Genomic DNA, 12,048 nt, shown 5'->3' with positions numbered 1-12,048 from the left:
ATGTACGCAAGTCTATGGGGCCAGATGGGATCCACCCAAGAATACTGAGAGAACTGGTGGAGGAGCTGTACAAACCGCTTACCATCATTTATCAGCAGTCTTGGCTATTGGGGAAGGTCCCAGTCGACTGGCGGCTAGCAAATGTGAGGCCCATCTACAAGAAGGGCCCGAGGGCAGCCCCGGGAAACTATAGGCCAGTCAGTTTGACCTCAGTGCCAGGGAGACTCATGGAGCAGATTATCTTGATTGTCATCACGTGGCACTTACAGGGCAAGCAGGTGATCAGGCCCAGTCAGCATGGCTTTATGAAAGGCAGGTCCTGCCTGACGAACCTGATCTTCTATGACAAAGTGACGCGCTTGGTGGATGAGGGAAGGGTTGTGGATGTGGTCTACCTTGACTTCAGCAAGTCTTTTGACACTGTTTCCCACAACATTCTCCTCAAGAAACTGGCTGCTCTTGGCTTGGACTGGCATATGCTTCGTTAGGTTAAAAACTGGCTGGATAGCCGGGCCCAAAGAGTCGTGGTGAATGGAGTCAAGTCCAGTTGGAGGCCAGTAAATAGTAGTGTCCCCCAGGGCTCGGTGCTGGGGCTGGTCCTCTTTAATACCTTCATTGATGATCTGGACGAGGGCATTGAGTGCACCCTCAGTAAGTTCGCAGATGACACCAAGTTAGGTGCGTGTGTCGATCTGCTTGAGGGTAGGAAGGCTCTGCAGGAGGATCTGGATAGGCTGCACCGATGGGCTGAGGTCAACTGCATGAAGTTCAACAAGGCCAAGTGCCGGGTCCTGCACCTGGGGCGCAATAACCCCAAACACAGCTACAGGCTGGGAGATGAGTGGTTGGAAAGCTGCCAGGCAGAGAAGGACCTGGGAGTATTGGTGAATAGTCAGCTGAGTATGAGCCAGCGGTGTGCTCAGGTGGCCAAGAAGGCCAATAGCTTCCTGGCTTGTATAAGAAACAGTGTGACCAGCAGGGCTAGGGAGGTGATTGTCCCCCTGTACTCGTCTCTGGTGAGGCCGCACCTCGCGTACTGTGTTCAGTTTTGGGCCCCTCGCTACAAGAAGGACATGGAGGTGCTTGAGAGAGTCCAGAGAAGGGCGACGAAGCTGGTGAGGGGCCTGGAGAACAAGTCCTACAAGGAGTGGCTGAGGGAGCTGGGCTTGTTCAGCCTGAAGAAGAGGCTCAGGGGTGACCTTATCGCTCTTTATAAGTACATTAAAGGAGGCTGTAGCGAGGTGGGGGTTGGTCTATTCTTCCACGTGCCTGATGACAGGATGAGGGGGAACAGGCTAAAGCTGCGACAGGGGTGTTTTAGGTTGGATATTAGGAAGAACTTTACTGAGAGGGTTGTGAGGCATTGGAATGGGCTGCCCAGGGAAGTGGTGGAGTCACCATCCCTGGAGGTCTTTAAAAGATGTTTAGATGTTGAACTTAGCGATATGGTTTAGAGGAGGACTTGTTAGTGTTAGGTCAGAGGTTGGACTCAATGATCTTGAGGTCTCTTCCAACCTAGACAATTCTGTGATTCTGTGAAGGAGCAGCAGAGACAAAGCGTTAGGGACTGATCACAGCCCCAGTTCCCCATTCCCCTGTACTATTCAGTGGGAGGAGGTGGAAGAGGGTGAATGAAGATAAAGTGTTTGTAGTTCTTTTTTTTGTTTGTTTGTTTTTCACTGCTCTAGCTTGTTAGTAATAGGTACAATTTGTGAATTTCCCTGCGCTGAGTCTGTTTTGCCCGTGGTGATAATTGTTGATTGATCTCTTTGTCCTTATCTCAACCCCTGATCCCTTTTCATCTTATTTCCCCTCTCTTTCCATTTGAGGACGTATAGTGAGAGAGCTGCTATGGTGGAGCTCTGCTGCTCAACTGAGTAAAAACCACCACAACCATGAAACAAGATTGTTCCAATAACCCACCAACTTAAATAATGTAATCAGCCATTCTTCCTAAGGCAAGAGCAGGGGAGATTACTAGATTTCATCACTAAGTCATTTAAAATCTTTCAAGTCTTCTGTTGCAAGAACCATGAACTACCACATGAATAACTACAATTCTGTCTTCTCAAATTGAGGAGTATTTTCAGCTCTTTCTAACTGTTTTTTATTTATTTACCTTCAAATACTCTTTTCTATACCTTATTTATACTATCTTACTATAAAGTGTTTTGTTAATCTTAGTAGTCACCATCATGTAATTTTGTGTATTTAGATACAGAATATTTCCTTTCTTTCAAGTAAATCAATCCTTGTTGATATATTCACTACACCATTTGTAACATTCTGTTGGGATTATGGTTGCCTAAAAAATGTAGAAAGGGAGTAGCATTTTCTTTCTGTTTTTGTAACTGGTCTTTTTGTTCTCTGAAAACTAATGAATTCAAGAGAAGATTTGCATTATTTCCACATGCAGATGCTTAATGTACATTTGATTTATATAGTCTTACAACACAAGAAAGAGCGCACCAATATGTACTATGACAACCATGAAATTTGGCTATATGAGATTATCTTTCCAGAATGCTAACACAGTTTATTTTCTATTGCAGCCTCACACAGAGATGTTTTTCTTTCTTTCATTTCAGTAAGGTGCTTCACTGTCAATGATCAGGTTTCATTCAGGTAATTTACTGAGGGATGTTTTGAAGTTTTTACTTTAAGATTACAAACAAAATATCGGTTTTCAAACTGATAGATGAACGGGTAATGAAAGATGAATTGTTTTAATCGCAACCAATCTCTTCTGGGGAGAAAGATGAATCAATTTTATTGGAAAGATTCAGTTTGAGACATTTAGATATTTGCTTGGATGTAAATAGGCACATAAGGATCTGAATTACCCTTCTAGCCACAAAACTTGATTCAGTTTCTCAGTATTTATAGGCATGTGACAATATAGGCAAGACACAATATCACAGTTGGCCTCTGAATGCTAGTCCAGAGGGGTATTTGTCAGCTTCACATAGATACTTGATTCTCTGTGGCATCTTAACTAACATTAGATGCCTACATTTATGCAACTCAGAAGTGCTATAAAGATCAATCAAGACAACTGACCTTATAATATGGGTCAGCAATTAGCTACTAGGGATGGGACACAATTGCCTAAATACAAGCACCTAGGGACATTTGAACTGACCTAAAGTTTCAAAGATATCCATGTGGGGTTGGTGGATATGACAGAGGACTTAAAACAGACCCAGGCTACTGTGACAACTGGAAGCTGGGTAAATTACTACAGGATATCATAATTGTCACTGAATACCTACATTTAAACAACAGAGTTGTGCCCTGTGTTGGATTTGAATGAATTTCCTCATAAAGGTGCTGCTCTCACTCCACTAATTTCAGTAGGGTGTTAAATCTCTACATTGAGCATGATTAGATGGGTAAAGTTGGATAAGATGAATCACACTCTATGGAGTGTCCCTGGTTTCAGTCCATTTTTTTTATACACAACTTTCTAGTGCTATTTGACATGCCAAGTGTGTTTAAGACATCTGTGCTGTTTTATGAAACATGAAATGTCGGGAGATTTGTGCCTTATGTAAGCAGGCAGAATAGCCCAAGATATCTTAAATAGCACTAAATGCCATTGCACGGGCAAATGAATGGAGCCTTCTGTGTCTTCAATACCACAAAAGCAAACAAACAAACAAACAAAACGAATAAAAGATATTGTCTCGTCTATCCTTAGTCATCAACACTTCAAATAGAACAAAAATTTTGTTTAAAATGTTCTAAATGGCCAATTAATTAATGCAATATTCTTACCTTGTTGAACCAAGGTTCAATACTGTTAGGTACTGAAATGAATATAAGTATATATATGTGTATGTACATATGCTTTACTATAATCTATTGTTTGCCTGCAAGAAGGCTTTCAAGGAACAGTAGTAATTGGTACCAACAGCTAAATCCACTAAATTCAGTAACATTAAAGTTGGTTAACACATTTTTTTAACGCTTAGGCCTAAACAAGCTATGAGAACAACAGAGAACAGAGAAACAATGTATTAAATAACAGAGTGAGTATCTACATCCAGGAAAGAGCAACACTTATTAAAGTTTAGATTTTAACTTTTTTTTTTTTTTACTTTTTTTTTTTTAAAATTACTTAAAGTTGCATTCATAGGAAAAAATGACTTTTGCTTGTTTGGTTGTTTTGTTTTGATTTTTTTAAAGTGAAGAAGAAGAAGAAGAAGAGGTTGAAGAGGTTTGGAGGAGTGGAGGAGATGCCCAGGCATTACCACTGCTTCAAACTGCAAAACACTCCCATAAACCTTACAGCTTGTGACTGCAACAGGAAGAAGAAGCTAATGTCAGGAGCAATCCTCAGCTCTCTACATCACTGAAAGTGAACCCAGGAGCTGCTCATGTGGAGGGAGGTAAGGCAGCACTGAAGCTAGGCTGTAGTTTTCCCCAGTGGGGCTCACTCTGCTAGGCTGTAGCTTTCCCCAGTGGTGCTCACTCCATCCAGACCAAATGTATGTGAGCCTATGTGAAAATACTAAACTTGCTGAAGTTTTCCTTTGCAGCAGTGACACAGAGTTTGACGTAACCACAGGTTTGCAAAAAATCTTATATAAACCTTGTGAATACCTTAGAACAAAGATGATCTGTTACATTTTGTTTGTATAAAGCAGAGACTAAATTAGCTTGAGGTTAAAGGACAAACTTGAAACACAAAAGACAAGGGGACAAGTCTGAGTTCTGCCTTAGCAACCTCACATAACCTAATTTTCTTCTCAGTTCCTGAAAAATAGAACAGGAATGATAATCAATAATATTTCATGACCTTACAGAGATACTGTGTGCATCAGTGCATGGCAATATGATGGGAATCAAGTCTGTGAAGAAACTCCTAATATCCTTATTTCTGAACTCTGGAGGAGTTTCACAGTCATAACTACCCTTAAAATTTCCATATCAAAATTACCATAAAGTTGTTGTGGTTGTTCCTGCTGGAAGCAGGAAAAAAAAAAATGCATAAAAAGCTTTTTTTTTTTTTTTTTTTTTTTTTGATCCACTATCTCCCATTCGAGTGCACTGAAAAAAAGGGTTCAAAGGCCCTGTGAATGAAACACTCCATCCTCATGTTTCTGTGAAACAATGCTCAGTGTCTACTGGCTCCAGGCTTTGCTCAATATCATAGTAACACAGTTGCAATTGCAATGCCCCAAGTTTGCAACCCTGCAATTTATCCTGTGTTGCATGACATCCTGTTCAAAGAGGATGAATGAAAACAGAAAAGGGACTGAAGGGAGAATGAGAGCTATATTTCCTTTAAATCAGCTGGTAAGTACAGGCTTATTCAGCTGAGAAAGTGGTGAAGAAGACAATTGAACTATTTCAGCTTCTGTCTCTTCCTTGACTTACCTGGCACCACAGCACTAACAGCAGGAGCATACTGAAGTATAAATGATATAAAGTCTGTTGGATACTAATCAATTCCTTTCTGCTTTGAGATATTTTGATAGAATTGTGTTAGCAAATACTATTCTTTGGGATACAGCAGGTATCATTTCTCTCATGCAGACCCTATCAAAGAGACAAGGGTAGAAAAATCAGTTATACCTGCTGCTCTGCTCAGTATGTCCACAGACAGGCAGAGTGAATAAGCATTGCAGAATTTGCCAATGTTTTCTTGAAATTATAAATAATGATGCCTTTTGAATGTTAAATCAGTGCACAGAGTTCTTAAACTCAGAGAGCCAGCAGTGAGTCTTTACGTTCCCAAACAATATAATTTTAGGACTTACTTTCTAGTACATAATATTTTCACATTGCTACTCCCAGATATGTCCTGTAAATCAGTACAGATAATGTAATTCAAATTTTGGCAACTTTTCAGGAAAGCTATACAGATCATCGCTAAGAATATAAAATATGAATTGAATGGGAGATACTGTTTTGTAGAGCTTATTACTTTCCACTGGTGCTAGATGTATTCACACATTCCAGCCAACCTTTCTTAACTTTCACAGCAGGAGGGACTAACTTGAATTTGTCACCCTCATTGCTCCTTTTATCCATCCCACCAGAAATTTAGGTAGCTGAAAATTAGAGCAACATGAAGCTCCAGGGAATCAATTCACAGGGACAGATATTAATTTTTCCTTTACTCTCAATGCGCTTACAGTTATGACACTTGGATTTCTGACAAAACCATGTGAAAATGCCCTCACCAGGGAGCTGGTTCAAAGAAGAGGCAGAGAAGAAGTCTTGTCTCAGCTAAGTCTTTCCTTACTCCTGCTACTAGTGGCCTCCTGTGAGAGAGAAGGTTTTGGGGAAGGAGAGGGGCTTCTCAACCAGGACACAAATATACAAGGTAGCTTGATTTCCAGAGCCAGCTGCATTACCAGTGCTAGAAGGAACTTAGATGGCTCAAGGTTTTGAGCTGAGTTTTTCCAGAACATCCAAGCATTTCCAGAACATCCAAACATCCAAGTATTATAGTCCATGAACTGGGATGAACTTGTTTTAAAGTAAGCATTAGTTGCTAAGGTTTGCTATTACTCACATATCTCAAACAAAATTTCACTGTAAAGCTAGATCTCATTTTGTATTAACAACAGGGAAAACTGCAGTGGACAGTTTTTATTTGAATCCCAGACAATCCAATCTACAGTGGAATTCCCCAATACTTAGAAATATTACAGCTCCTGATTTCTGATCATGACAACTTTAATAAAGCCTAAAACAAAAATATCAGCCTTGTAAGTCAAAAACAAAACAAAACAAACAAACAAAAAAAAAAGTCTAGTTTCAGCCTTGCTGGAGGTCTCTACGTGGAGACTTAGGTATGTAACTAAAGGCCAATGCAACTAAAGAAAGTCTCTATTTACAGTCCCATTACAGATACATCACTGTTCTGCTGATGACATAATAACTGTGGTGGCATTTATTTGATGACTTCATAACTAACAATAGTATTGAGAGAAAATGAAGTGTATGAATTCTCACTTACTCTCTGCATAGCTTTACAATACTATCCACCACATCCACAAATATCTTTACAACACTGAGAAAAGCAACATTTTTACTCTCCTGCCCCAGCAAAGTTTTTCATTAAATACGTATTTGCTTACAGAGATGGTAATAGTTATTACACAGTGTCCCACAGTTTATGATTATTAAAGTCAGCTAGTCAGCAGAGGGCACTGAGGGGAACATTATAATAGATTCTGTTGATATAATCACCACTGCCACCAATTCCTGATGGCTTGAGGCTCAGTATGAATGAGTGTCTGCAGCCCCTTGTATTTTATTAATATTGTTGTTCATCTAATAAGAAAGCCATTTACCTGCTGTGTGTGATGAGGTTCCTTGATAGATGTTATTGCTTACTTTCTTCTTGCTCAGTGTTTTGGCTCTTGCAGTAACATTAATATAATATTAATATAACATTCATACAGAATGTCATTCCCCCCCCCTTTTTTTTTGAGGTATCTGAGAAAATTAGTTATGGCATACTCCTTCATAATTTCTGAGTAATTACTGTTGTCTATCTTTAACTATATACCTACACACATTACCATGTGCTTCAATTCACTTTTAGATATGGAATATTTCATCAGTGAGCTATATAGTTGTCAGTCATTGCTGAACCCAGTCAATGAATAGTAGTAGCTCTTTTCCTTGTAGAAAAATATGTAAAAATATATAACTAAATAGTTATATTAGTTCAGACCAATAGCATGTAAATGATTTCACTCTTCAATCATCATTTTAGTATCTAATATTTTAGACTGGAATTGCATCTAAAGGACAAGCCATGAAACTGTTTAAATCTCTTGAAAATTGTGTTTTCCACAGCTCTAACACCATTCTGCTTTAACATCATTTTGAGATATTTCCAAATGTCTAAAATCAGTTTGCTTATAATCCCTGTCCTAACACTGTTTTAAAATTATTATTTTAGGAAGACTTTAATATTAAATCGTCATTGAATTATCAAAGAAGATATTAAATACCAAAAGAGAAATGTCTGTAGAAAACGTATAATTTTGAAAGTCATGGAGGGCTAGGTGAATGGCAAAATATGTCTCGAAACATCCTGTGTTGTCCATGATCGTTTAAAATGCTATACTTCTCTTATCAGACAAAGGTTATCACTGTATGCTACAACAGATATGTGCAGTAAACCAAATACATAAGATGATTTACCAATTCCTGCAGTTTACTTCCGTAATGATGAGCACATTTCTTGTGCTTAATCACTGGTCAGGGTAAGGCTATTCAGTCAATCCACTTAAAGAATACTTCTGATATTATATAGCATCTATGATTATACATGTATATTCGTGTCATCTTAAAGCCAAGTCTAAAATTATCAGCGTTTACTTTGTCTAAGTGAGGAAGTGTACAGACTTCCTGCTCCAAAACCATACCAATACATCAAGAGATTTGCTAACTCTTGCTACGCATCAAAGGCCTAGAAAAGACCACCTTTTTGTCTCAATTTCAGGGAAGAGGAGATCTATAAGAAAAAAAGAAATTACCCACTGAAGAAAGGTATTTTTTTCTCTAATTAAAAAACAAAATATATGGAGCACCTACATATTGGTTTTATATTACCCACATACCTATATCATCCCTCTTTTTTTTTTTTTTTTTTTTTTTGACAAATGCCAGCATATTTAGGAAGAGTTTTCTGGAGATGAGATATGTAAACAAGGCTCTAAATTGTCTTGAAAGAAGAGATAGGGCATGAGGATAACTTGGGAAATGGTAAGTGGCACTTTAAAATTGATCATTGGGGTGTCCCTTGTAGATTCTAATTTGGGGTAAGAATTCAAATATATATATATATATTTTTTTTTTTGCACACCAAAATATACTTAGAGTAGCACTGCATTTGATTTTTCCTGTCTGTATGCATAGTTATAAGTGGCATGCAGTTTTCCAAATTGAGCCTCTGATTTACAAATGCCATTTAAATGTCTTTTGCATACATGCAGGAACTCTTAATTTCTTTGCATAATAATTTTGGTAAACAGCAAACACTTTCAAATAAAACATCATTTATGATATTAAGTAAAAGAAATACTGGCATAAAAAGCTGTAAGTACAATTTGTTTTGAAACCCTTTGACTTGCCATTTAGATTAAAATCAGTTTAACGTAAGCGCTGTGGGACTTTAAACAGGGCAATTAAACTTCATTATGTATGACAAATGATGCCATTATGAATGAGATTTTTCAAGGAAAAAAGGTTATTTGGTTGGATTTAAATCTAATTTGCTCTAGATATAAAAGCCACTGTCAGGTTATGCATGAAAGACTTGGTTATATCTGGCGCTGTATGGACATGCCAAACAGGGGGCAGAAGGTGGTGAACCTGTTGCCCTGCCTTTCAAGTAAAACAAGGGTACAGCCTATCTCTGATCTTCTATGGCTGCAACAACTCTGCTCAGTCAGGTCTGCGGGGGGAGTTTAGCCACACAGTGTGATGCTTAATACTTGGGTATGGCAAAGAATCCGTGCTGTAAAATTGTCTGATGGAAAATATGTACACAAAGGGGTGCTTTTCTTATGCACTGAAATACAGTGCCAGAATTTTTAAGTCTCCATGGTAGAGCAGAGTTGTGAAAATAAAACAGCTCAGGACTATTTTTGTGTTATTGCACAGGAGCCAATAAGCCCCATATAGGCATCATGAGTCATGGATACTTTGATTCTCCCTCTCGTCGAGGTGGGGGTTGGCCTGTTCTCCCACGTGCCTGGTGACAGGACGAGGGGGAATGGGCTTAAGTTGAGCCAGGGGAGTTTTAGGTTAGATGTTAGGAAGAACTTCTTCACTGAAAGGGTTGTGAGGCACTGGAACAGGCTGCCCAGGGAAGTGGTGGAGTCACCATCCCTGGAAGTCTTCAAAAGACATTTAGATGTAGAGCTTAGGGATATGGTTTAGTGGGGACTGTTAGCGTTAGGTCAGAGGTTGGACTCGATGATCTTGAGGTCTCTTCCAACCTAGAAAATTCTGTGATTCTGTGATCTGAATGGAAGTTGTCTTGGTCTCAATCAGAGAGTGGAGAACTGTGTCCACATAGCCAGAAGCTCCTACATCTTCTACGAGAAGGATGTGCAAGTAGAGGACAAGTGAGGAGGTATGTTCTGTATGATCTATGTTATGTGCAGGGTATATAGGTAACTCATGTGTGTGTGTTTGTGGCCAGTTTTTGATGGTGGAGGTAATTAGAAATTTCCGGGATTACTATTAGATTACTATTAAAAGTATGCCAAGGACTGCTTCAATGAGTTTTCCCTTGATATTTGTTATTCCTAGTGAGACAGTACAGCCTAAGATAAACCATTTTTTTTTTCCACATTATCTGTATCCTGGTCCAATTATGGATCCTATGCAAGTAATAATGATGATGTGAAAATAATTCTTAGTGTCACTCCCCTACACAATAGCAAAGAAAGGAACTGATCTTGATTTGATCAGTTCTTAGGCTTTAAACATTAATAGCTTAGATTCCAGGACCTAAATGGTGGGAATTCATTGTCTACAGTAAGGTGTCTGAGCACTTTATATATGGGAAAAGTAAGGTCCTTCACAATGAAGTACAAACCAACTACAGTAAGGCAAACAAAGGCAGAAGACAGCTGCCTGGTGCAATCTCTACAACAATTCTGAGTGAATTTAACTTTTCCTCATGCCAGACTCATGGTTCAGGGGTTTTAAAGAAAACATTATAAGTTATTATCAGGATGCCAAACACTCTACTAACAAACAAAACAGAACAAAACAACAACAGAAAATTATGCTACCTCCATCCTATCAAAAGAACTGAGCATGTTTGCTATTTAAAATTCAACATTGTCTACAGATATTAAGTTTTGTTAGTAGCCTATTCAACACTGCAGCTTTCGTAAACAATGCTATGAAAAAGAGCATACAAGTTAACACCTGAGCAATTAAACAAAAAACAAAAGTGGTGGTTTATACAATACAGAAGCTTAGTTTTCAGGAAAGGGTGCTTCTTGACAGTTTAGGGAATGGGATTATAAAACAAAAGCAAGAGCCTTCTCATCTCTTACCCCTTTCTTAATATGAAAAGTAAATAATCATGTCAGCATGAAAAATAAATCAATAAAACAGAAGACATTTGCATAGTATATAGCAGCCTTGTATGTTTTCCCTTATATCAAGAAATTCTACTTCTGCATAATTTCTTACTTCTGCATAATTTTCTGACCATTAAGCAGAGAAGTTTCTGCAGTTAGATTTCCTTGTTTTGACCAGATTATGAGAGCCAAGAAGTACTTCAAGAGAGGACAAAACAGATGAGGGAGGTAACATACCCCTTCTCAGCAGCTGTAGTGATACTGGCTGTTCTAAAGCTGTTTGGTAAGGGAAGGATCTCCCTTGTCATGGCTGCACCATAGTAAGTGGCAAGGCCCACTTTCTCCAGGAGAAGTATCATATATCTGAGGATGATACAGCTGATGTCTGTGATTTAGTGTGTGTTTTAAGGTACAGTCTCTCCTCACTCCTTACAAACATTTGGAATTTGCCAATACACAAGGCTTTACAATGTAGACATTTAGATTTGCATTTCCATTTTATTTACCTATAACTTGCCTGGTGACATTTTCATAAATGAATTTATGGGTTGCTTACTGTATTGGGTTGGCTGGGATGGAGTTAACTTTTCCCACAGCATCCCATACAGTGCTGTGCTCTGCACGTGTAGCTAGAACAGCATTGGTATCACACCCATGTTTTGTTTATTGCAGAGCAGTGCCAGTACAGTGTCAAGTCTCCCTCCAAACTTCCCCAGAGCCAGCAGGCTGTGGGTGGGCAAGAATTTAGGAAGTGACATCACCAGGGCAGCTGACTTAAACCGACCAAAGGTTTAAGATACCATATGATATCACACTCGGCAGTAAAAGGTAGGAAACGGGAAGGAGAGTGGGGACTCTCATAATGAAAATATCTGTCCCCCCAAACAACTGCTAAGGATACTGAGGCCTTGCTTCCCAAACCAAGGACAAACATTGCTTCTTGATGGGAAGTAGAGAATAATTTTTTTATCTC

This window comes from Aythya marila (assembly GCF_965140915.1).
Source record: "Aythya marila genome assembly, chromosome: 3".
Lineage (NCBI taxonomy): Eukaryota > Metazoa > Chordata > Aves > Anseriformes > Anatidae > Aythya > Aythya marila.
Note: the sequence above shows the minus strand (reverse complement) of the source record.